The following is a 10719-nucleotide window of genomic DNA, read 5'->3' as shown; positions in this document are numbered from 1 at the left end:
AAGCTGTGACGCAAGGTCTGCCATGTGACACAAGCTGTGACGCAAGGTCTGCCATGTGACACAAGCTGTGACGCAAGGTCTGCCATGTGACACAAGCTGTGACGCAAGGTCTGCCACGTGCCACAAGCTGTGACGCAAGGTCTGCCACGTGCCACAAGCTGTGACGCAAGGTCTGCCACGTGACACAAGGTCTGCCATGTGACACAAGCTGTGACGCAAGGTCTGCCATGTGACACAAGCTGTGACGCAAGGTCTGCCATGTGACAAGCTGTGACGCAAGGTCTGCCATGTGACACAAGCTGTGACGCAAGGTCTGCCACGTGACACAAGCTGTGACGCAAGGTCTGCCACGTGACACAAGCTGTGACGCAAGGTCTGCCATGTGACACAAGCTGTGACGCAAGGTCTGCCATGTGACACAAGCTGTGACGCAAGGTCTGCCATGTGACACAAGCTGTGACGCAAGGTCTGCCATGTGACACAAGCTGTGACGCAAGGTCTGCCATGTGACACAAGCTGTGACGCAAGGTCTGCCACGTGACACAAGCTGTGACGCAAGGTCTGCCATGTGACACAAGCTGTGACGCAAGGTCTGCCATGTGACACAAGCTGTGACGCAAGGTCTGCCATGTGACACAAGCTGTGACGCAAAATCTGATACGTGACAAGCTGTGACGCAAGGTCTGCCATGTGACACAAGCTGTGACGCAAGGTCTGCCACGTGCCACAAGCTGTGACGCAAGGTCTGCCATGTGACACAAGCTGTGACGCAAAATCTGATACGTGACAAGCTGTGACGCAAGGTCTGCCATGTGACACAAGCTGTGACGCAAGGTCTGCCACGTGCCACAAGCTGTGACGCAAGATCTGCCACGTGACACAAGCTGTGACGCAAAATCTGCCACGTGACACAAGCTGTGACGCAAAATCTGCCACGTGACAAGCTGTGACGCAAGATCTGCCACGTGACACAAGGTCTGCCCGTGACACAAGCTGTGACGCAAGTTCTGTCACGTGACACAAGCTGTGACGCAAGATGAACATGGTTACCCCAGAGAGGGACTTCCGGAAGAGCGGTGGCAACGTTGCCGGCGTCGGCAGGGAAGACCGGCGCGACTTCCCGCCCGCCCGCGAGCCAGTATGACCGTTGGCGTTTGAATCTTCGCGCTCCTCCTCTGTGAGTGGCGGGAAGGTTCCTGTGCCTTGGAGTGGCCGGTGATATTGCTTGGAGAGACGGGAGGGGCTCGACCCGGGCTTGGGGGAGTAGAAGAACTCTCGAGACCAGGTAAGATCCAGGTAAGGCAGAGTAACAGGAACCTTTCCATTGGGAGGAAGGTTTCCATAGCGAGAAGGGACATTACGAGCGAAAGTAAAGATAACACAGAACGAGAGTTGATGTCCTCAGCGTCACGCCCCTGCTGGGGTGTCCTCAGCCCCACGCCCCTGCTGGGGTGTCCTCAGCCCCACGCCCCTGCTGGGGTGTCCTCAGCCCCACGCCCCTGCTGGGGTGTCCTCAGCCCCACGCCCCTGCTGGGGTGTCCTCAGCCCCACGCCCCTGCTGGGGTGTCCTCAGCCCCACGCCCCTGCTGGGGTGTCCTCAGCGTCACGCCCCTGCTGGGGTGTCCTCAGCCCCACGCCCCTGCTGGGGTGTCCTCAGCGTCACGCCCCTGCTGGGGTGTCCTCAGCCCCACGCCCCTGCTGGGGTGTCCTCAGCCCCACGCCCCTGCTGGGGTGTCCTCAGCCCCACGCCCCTGCTGGGGTGTCCTCAGCCCCACGCCCCTGCTGGGGTGTCCTCAGCCCCACGCCCCTGCTGAGGTGTAGTGCTGACAAAGAGAAACTCCAACGTCTAACGACAACAGCGGAGGCTGACTGAAGGTTCTTCATGGCGCTGGACCGCGTCCTCGGAGGTCTGGGTTCTGTCCCTGGACGCTGACGCCGGTCACGGGACGCCGGACCGCGTCCTCGGAGGTCTGGGTTCTGTCCCTGGACGCTGACGCGGGTCACGGGACGCTCAAGGCACAACAGCGGAAGAACTCCAAGAACAAGGAGCCTAAAAACTAATCTTTAATAAAGTGTGACTGATGAAGACTAACGGGAAGTATCCCCCCCCCCCTGTCTCTCCCTCTCTCTCTCTCTCTCTCTCTCTCTCTCTCTCTCTCTCTCTCTCTCTCTCTCTCTCTCTCTCTCTCTCTCTCTCTCTCTCTCTCTCTCTCTCTCTCTCTCTCTCTCTCTCCCCCCTTTTCTCTCCCCCCTCTCTCTCTCTCCCCCCTCTCTCTCTCTCCCCCCCCCTCTCTCTCTCTCCCCCCTCTCTCTCTCTCTCCCCCCTCTCTCTCTCTCCCCCCTCTCTCTCTCCCCCCTCTCTCTCTCCCCCCTCTCTCTCTCTCTCCCCCCTCTCTCTCTCTCCCCCCTCTCTCTCTCTTCCCCCCTCTCTCTCACTCTCTCACTCCCCCCCTGCAACACACCCCTCACAAATGTCTCCGTGGTGTAGTGGTAAGACACTCGCCTGGCGTTCCGCGAGCGCTTTGTCATGGGTTCGTATCCTGGCCGGGGAGGATTCACTGGGCGCAATTCCTTAACTGTAGCCTCTGTTTAACGCAACAGTAAAATGTGTACTTGGTTGTAACAAGGATTCTTCGCGGCGGGGATCGTATTCCAGGGACCTGCCCGAAACGCTACGCGTACTAGTGGCTCTACAACAATGTAACAACTCTTGTATATATCTCAAAAAAAATAAAAAAAAATAAATAGAAGAGAAGGAAGGATGAAGTGAGAGGAAGAGGAGGGGAGGATCAGGATTGAGGAGCGGAGGATCAGGATTGGAAGGAGGAGCAGGAGCAATGGGAAAGGAGCAACAGAAGCAGAAGATGTAAGAGGGACAGAATCAAATTAAATAATACAATAAATAAGAAAGCGAGAAAATTTGAAATAGAAAAAATATATAAATCATAACACACGGGAATCAAGAGGAAAAAATGATGAGCAACAGTAGACAATTGAACGGTGGAATGGCTGTTGCAGGAAGGAGGGAGGGAGGGGGGGAGGGCCTGGGGCACGGAAAAGGGGGGTGGGGTGTAGGGAGGAGGGAGGAAGCAGGAGGCGGAGCAGGAAGGAGCAGGAGTACACTACAGTTTCCCCCCCCCCCAGCGTGACCACCCACTCCTGGCAGGAAGTCCACCCGAAGCTCCTCTAGGATAGGGGACAGTTACAAGCTGCGTCCAGGGAACCCTGTCTAGGAGGGGGGGGGGGACTCACATGGAGAGAGCTATGTCTCAGGGACAACCAACACTGGCGTCAGACCACCAGGGACATCCCAACACCGGTGTCAGACCATCAGGGACATCCCAACACTGGCGTGAGACCATCAGGGACACCCCAACACCGGCGTGAGACCATCAGGGACACCCATACCGGTGTCAGACCATCAGGGACACCCCAACACCGGCGTCAGACCATCAGGGACACCCCAACACCGGCGTCAGACCATCAGGGACACCCCAACACCGGCGTCAGACCATCAGGGACACCCCAACACCGGCGTCAGACCATCAGGGACACACCAACACCGGCGTCAGACCATCAGGGACACCCCAACACAGGCGTCAGACCCTCAGGGACACACCAACACCGGCGTCAGACCATCAGGGACATCCCAACACTGGCGTCAGACCATCAGGGACACCCCAACACAGGCGTGAGACCATCAGGGACACCCCAACACCGGCGTCAGACCATCAGGGACACACCAACACAGGCGTCAGACCATCAGGGACACCCCAACACAGGCGTCAGACCATCAGGGACACCCCAACACCGGCGTCAGACCATCAGGGACACCCCAACACCGGCGTCAGACCATCAGGGACACACCAACACTGGCGTCAGACCATCAGGGACACACCAACACTGGCGTCAGACCATCAGGGACACACCAACACAGGCGTCAGACCATCAGGGACACACCAACACAGGCGTCAGACCATCAGGGACACCCCAACACCGACGTCAGACCATCAGGGACACACCAACACTGGCGTCAGACCATCAGGGACACACCAACACAGGCGTCAGACCATCAGGGACACACCAACACAGGCGTCAGACCATCAGGGACACCCCAACACAGGCGTCAGACCATCAGGGACACCCCAACACAGGCGTCAGACCATCAGGGACACCCCAACACAGGCGTCAGACCATCAGGGACACCCCAACACAGGCGTCAGACCATCAGGGACACCCCAACACAGGCGTCAGACCATCAGGGACACACCAACACAGGCGTCAGACCATCAGGGACACCCCAACACAGGCGTCAGACCATCAGGGACACCCCAACACAGGCGTCAGACCATCAGGGACACCCCAACACAGGCGTCAGACCATCAGGGATACCCCAACACAGGCGTCAGACCATCAGGGACACCCCAACACAGGCGTCAGACCATCAGGGACACCCCAACACAGGCGTGAGACCATCAGGGACACACCTGCCAGGAGGGACGGCGGCCATCATTACGTGTCCTCGCTGCTGAGTGAGAGAGTTCTCTCACTTGGAGTCCAATGTTTTCATTTTCTCTCTCACACAGTGGTGTTTGTCTCTCCTTCGTCCCTCCCTTGTCTCTCCCTCTACTTACCCACTCCCTGTAAGGTCACGAAGCTTGGGAGTCGAACCCTAGAGTTTCGAACTCACGAATCCCATCCTTGTTTGCTTATGTGACTGAAAGTTACTTTGACCCAGGAGTGTTGAATCAATGGGAATTTATAAGCACTTCCAACACGAGAGAGACCACGTGGGACCTGAACTATGTCATTGGCAGGACTCTAGATAAAGCTAAAGTCATTTATACACTCACAATCCTAGTCATATATACACTCACAATCCTAGTCATTTATACACGCACAATCCTTGTCATTTATACACTAACAATCCTAGTCATTTATACACTAAGAATCCTAGTCATTTATACACTCACAATCCTAGTCATTTATACACGCACAATCCTAGTCATTTATACACGCACAATCCTAGTCATTTATACACTCACAATCCTAGTCATTTATACACTCACAATCCTAGTCATTTATACACGCACAATCCTAGTCATTTATACACTCACAATCCTAGTCATTTATACACACACAATCCTAGTCATATATACACACACAATCCTAGTCATTTATACACGCACAATCCTAGTCATTTATACACTCACAATCCTAGTCATATATACACACACAATCCTAGTCATATATACACACACAATCCTAGTCATTTATACACTCACAATCCTAGTCATATATACACACACAATCCTAGTCATTTATACACACACAATCCTAGTCATTTATACACGCACAATCCTAGTCATTTATACACGCACAATCCTAGTCATATATACACACACAATCCTAGTCATTTATACACACACAATCCTAGTCATTTATACACGCACAATCCTAGTCATTTATACACGCACAATCCTAGTCATTTATACACTCACAATCCTAGTCATATATACACACACAATCCTAGTCATATATACACACACAATCCTAGTCATTTATACACACACAATCCTAGTCATTTATACACGCACAATCCTAGTCATTTATACACGCACAATCCTAGTCATTTATACACTCACAATCCTAGTCATATATACACACACAATCCTAGTTATTTATACACACACAATCCTAGTCATTTATACACACACAATCCTAGTAATTTATACACTCACAATCCTAGTCATTTATACACTCACAATCCTAGTCATTTATACACTCACAATCCTAGTCATTTATACACACACAATCCTAGTTATTTATACACACACAATCCTAGTCATTTATACACGCACAATCCTAGTCATTTATACACACACAATCCTAGTCATTTATACACAATCCTAGTCATTTATACACTCACAATCCTAGTCATTTATACACACACAATCCTAGTCATTTATACACTCACAATCCTAGTCATTTATACACAATCCTAGTCATTTATACACTCACAATCCTAGTCATTTATACACTCACAATCCTAGTCATTTATACACGCACAATCCTAGTCATTTATACACTCACAATCCTAGTCATATATACACACACAATCCTAGTCATATATACACACACAATCCTAGTCATTTATACACGCACAATCCTAGTCATTTATACACGCACAATCCTAGTCATTTATACACGCACAATCCTAGTCATTTATACACGCACAATCCTAGTCATTTATACACGCACAATCCTAGTCATTTATACACACACAAACCTAGTCATTTATACACACACAATCCTAGTCATTTATACACTCACAATCCTAGTTATTTATACACACACAATCCTAGTCATTTATACACTCACAATCCTAGTCATTTATACACGCACAATCCTAGTCATTTATACACACACAATCCTAGTCATTTATACACTCACAATCCTAGTTATTTATACACACACAATCCTAGTCATTTATACACTCACAATCCTAGTCATTTATACACGCACAATCCTAGTCATTTATACACACACAAACCTAGTAATTTATACACTCACAATCCTAGTCATTTATACACTCACAATCCTAGTCATTTATACACACACAATCCTAGTCATTTATACACACACAATCCTAGTTATTTATACACACACAATCCTAGTCATTTATACACTCACAATCCTAGTCATTTATACACTCACAATCCTAGTCATTTATACACTCACAATCCTAGTCATTTATACACACACAATCCTAGTCATTTATACACACACAATCCTAGTTATTTATACACACACAATCCTAGTCATTTATACACGCACAATCCTAGTCATTTATACACACACAATCCTAGTCATTTATACACAATCCTAGTCATTTATACACTCACAATCCTAGTCATTTATACACACACAATCCTAGTCATTTATACACTCACAATCCTAGTCATTTATACACAATCCTAGTCATTTATACACTCACAATCCTAGTCATTTATACACACACAATCCTAGTCATTTATACACTAACAATCCTAGTCATTTATACACGCACAATCCTAGTCATTTATACACTCACAATCCTAGTCATATATACACACACAATCCTAGTCATTTATACACACACAATCCTAGTCATTTATACACGCACAATCCTAGTCATTTATACACGCACAATCCTAGTCATTTATACACGCACAATCCTAGTCATTTATACACGCACAATCCTAGTCATTTATACACTCACAATCCTAGTCATTTATACACTAACAATCCTAGTCATTTATACACGCACAATCCTAGTCATTTATACACACACAATCCTAGTCATTTATACACTCACAATCCTAGTCATTTATACACACACAATCCTAGTCATTTATACACACACAAACCTAGTAATTTATACACTCACAATCCTAGTCATTTATACACTCACAATCCTAGTCATTTATACACACACAATCCTAGTCATTTATACACACACAATCCTAGTTATTTATACACACACAATCCTAGTCATTTATACACTCACAATCCTAGTCATTTATACACGCACAATCCTAGTCATTTATACACACACAATCCTAGTCATTTATACACAATCCTAGTCATTTATACACTCACAATCCTAGTCATTTATACACACACAATCCTAGTCATTTATACACACACAATCCTAGTCATTTATACATACACAATCCTAGTCATTTATACACTCACAATCCTAGTCATTTATACACACACAATCCTAGTCATTTATACACACACAATCCTAGTCATTTATACACACACAATCCTAGTCATTTATACATACACAATCCTAGTCATTTATACACTCACAATCCTAGTCATTTATACACACACAATCCTAGTCATTTATACACTCACAATCCTAGTCATTTATACACACACAATCCTAGTCATTTATACACACACAATCCTAGTCATTTATACACACACAATCCTAGTCATTTATACACACACAATCCTAGTTATTTATACACACACAATCCTAGTCATTTATACACTCACAATCCTAGTCATTTATACACGCACAATCCTAGTCATTTATACACACACAATCCTAGTCATTTATACACAATCCTAGTCATTTATACACTCACAATCCTAGTCATTTATACACACACAATCCTAGTCATTTATACACACACAATCCTAGTCATTTATACATACACAATCCTAGTCATTTATACACTCACAATCCTAGTCATTTATACACACACAATCCTAGTCATTTATACACACACAATCCTAGTCATTTATACACACACAATCCTAGTCATTTATACACACACAATCCTAGTCATTTATACATACACAATCCTAGTCATTTATACACTCACAATCCTAGTCATTTATACACACACAATTCTAGTCATTTATACACTCACAATCCTAGTCATTTATACACACACAATCCTAGTCATTTATACACACACAATCCTAGTCATTTATACACGCACAATCCTAGTCATTTATATACACACAATCCTAGTCATTTATACACACACAATCCTAGTCATTTATACACACACAATCCTAGTTATTTATACACACACAATCCTAGTCATTTATACACACACAATCCTAGTCATTTATACACACACAATCCTAGTTATTTATACACACACAATCCTAGTCATTTATACACTCACAATCCTAGTCATTTATACACGCACAATCCTAGTCATTTATACACACACAATCCTAGTCATTTATACACTCACAATCCTAGTCATTTATACACTCACAATCCTAGTCATTTATATACACACAATCCTAGTCATTTATATACACACAATCCTAGTCATTTACTATTACAAACAAACACAAACGACTCATCAAAATTAACACAAATAAAACAAACTGGTGTTTTAACTAAGAGAAATATTTACATTAACAACCATTACAGCTGAAGTTTATATACCAGTAGTTACACTCTCCCCCCCTCCCTCCCTCTCTCTCCCCCCCTCTTTCCCTCTCTCCCTTTACCTCTGTCTGTCTGTCTGTCTGTCTGTCTGTCTGTCTGTCTCTCTCTCTCTCTCTCTCTCTCTCTCTCTCTCTCTCTCTCTCTCTCTCTCTCTCTCTCTCTCTCTCTCTCTCTCTCTCTCTCTCTCTCATATTTCTTTAAAATTGACTAGGTAACATTAAGACTGGTTTGTGGGGAGGGGGGGGGGGGTGAAGCAGCGCCTTCGTGGGTGGTGTGGGCGGAGGGGGGTATGGGGTGGAGGGTGGGGTTGCGGGGTTGGGGGATGGGGGGTGTCACCTGGTGACCCGCCAGCCTGGGTGAGGCAACACCAGTGAAAGTGTTGGTGACACCTCCAGGGTGTCTGTCATGGTTGTCACCTGTCTGTCCCCCACCCCTCCGACGGCTGTCCCCCCTCCGACGGCTGTCCCCCCCTCCGACGGCTGTCCCCCCCTCCGACGGCTGTCCCCCCCTCCGACGGCTGTCCCCCCTCCGACGGCTGTCCCCCCTCCGACGGCTGCCCCCCCTCCGACGGCTGTCCACCCCTCCGACGGCTGTCCCCCCCTCCGACGGCTGTCCCACCCTCCGACGGCTGTCCCCCCCCCTCCGACGGCTGTCCCCCCCTCCGACGGCTGTCCCCCCCTCCGACGGCTGTCCCCCCCTCCGACAGCTGTCCCCCCCTCCGACGGCTGTCCCCCCCTCCGACGGCTGTCCCACCCTCCGACGGCTGTCCCCCCCTCCGACGGCTGTCCCACCCTCCGACGGCTGTCCCCCCCTCCGACGGCTGTCCCACCCTCCGACGGCTGTCCCCCCCCTCCGACGGCTGTCCCACCCTCCGACGGCTGTCCCACCCTCCGACGGCTGTCCCACCCTCCGACGGCTGTCCCCCCCTCCGACGGCTGTCCCCCCCTCCGACGGCTGTCCCCCCCTCCGACGGCTGTCCCCCCCTCCGACGGCTGTCCCCCCCCTCCGACGGCTGTCCCCCCCCCTCCGACGGCTGTCCCCCCCCTCCGACGGCTGTCCCCCCCCTCCGACGGCTGTCCCCCCCTCCGACGGCTGTCCCCCCTCCGACGGCTGTCCCCCCCCTCCGACGGCTGTCCCCCCCCTCCGACGGCTGTCCCCCCCCTCCGACGGCTGTCCCCCCCTCCGACGGCTGTCCCCCCCTCCGACGGCTGTCCCCCCTCCGACGGCTGTCCCCCCCTCCGACGGCTGTCCCCCCCTCCGACGGCTGTCCCACCCTCCGACGGCTGTCCCACCCTCCGACGGCTGTCCCACCCTCCGACGGCTGTCCCACCCTCCGACGGCTGTCCCACCCTCCGACGGCTGTCCCACCCTCCGACGGCTGTCCCTCCCTCCGACGGCTGTCCCTCCCTCCGACGGCTGTCCCCCTCCGACGGCTGTCCCCCTCCGACGGCTGTCCCACCCTCCGACGGCTGTCCCACCCTCCGACGGCTGTCCCTCCCTCCCGACGGCTGTCCCTCCCTCCGACGGCTGTCCCCCCTCCGACGGCTGTCCCCCCTCCGACGGCTGTCCCACCCTCCGACGGCTGTCCCTCCCTCCGACGGCTGTCCCCCCTCCGACGGCTGTCCACCCTCCGACGGCTGTCCCCCCTCCGACGGCTGTCCACCCTCCGACGGCTGCCCCCCTCCGACGGCTGCCCCCCCTCCGACGGCTGCCCACCCTCCGACGGCTGTCCCCCCTCCGACGGCTGTCCC

The sequence above is a fragment of the Procambarus clarkii genome, chromosome 62 (assembly GCF_040958095.1).
Source record: "Procambarus clarkii isolate CNS0578487 chromosome 62, FALCON_Pclarkii_2.0, whole genome shotgun sequence".
In the NCBI taxonomy this organism is placed as follows: domain Eukaryota; kingdom Metazoa; phylum Arthropoda; class Malacostraca; order Decapoda; family Cambaridae; genus Procambarus; species Procambarus clarkii.
Note: the sequence above shows the minus strand (reverse complement) of the source record.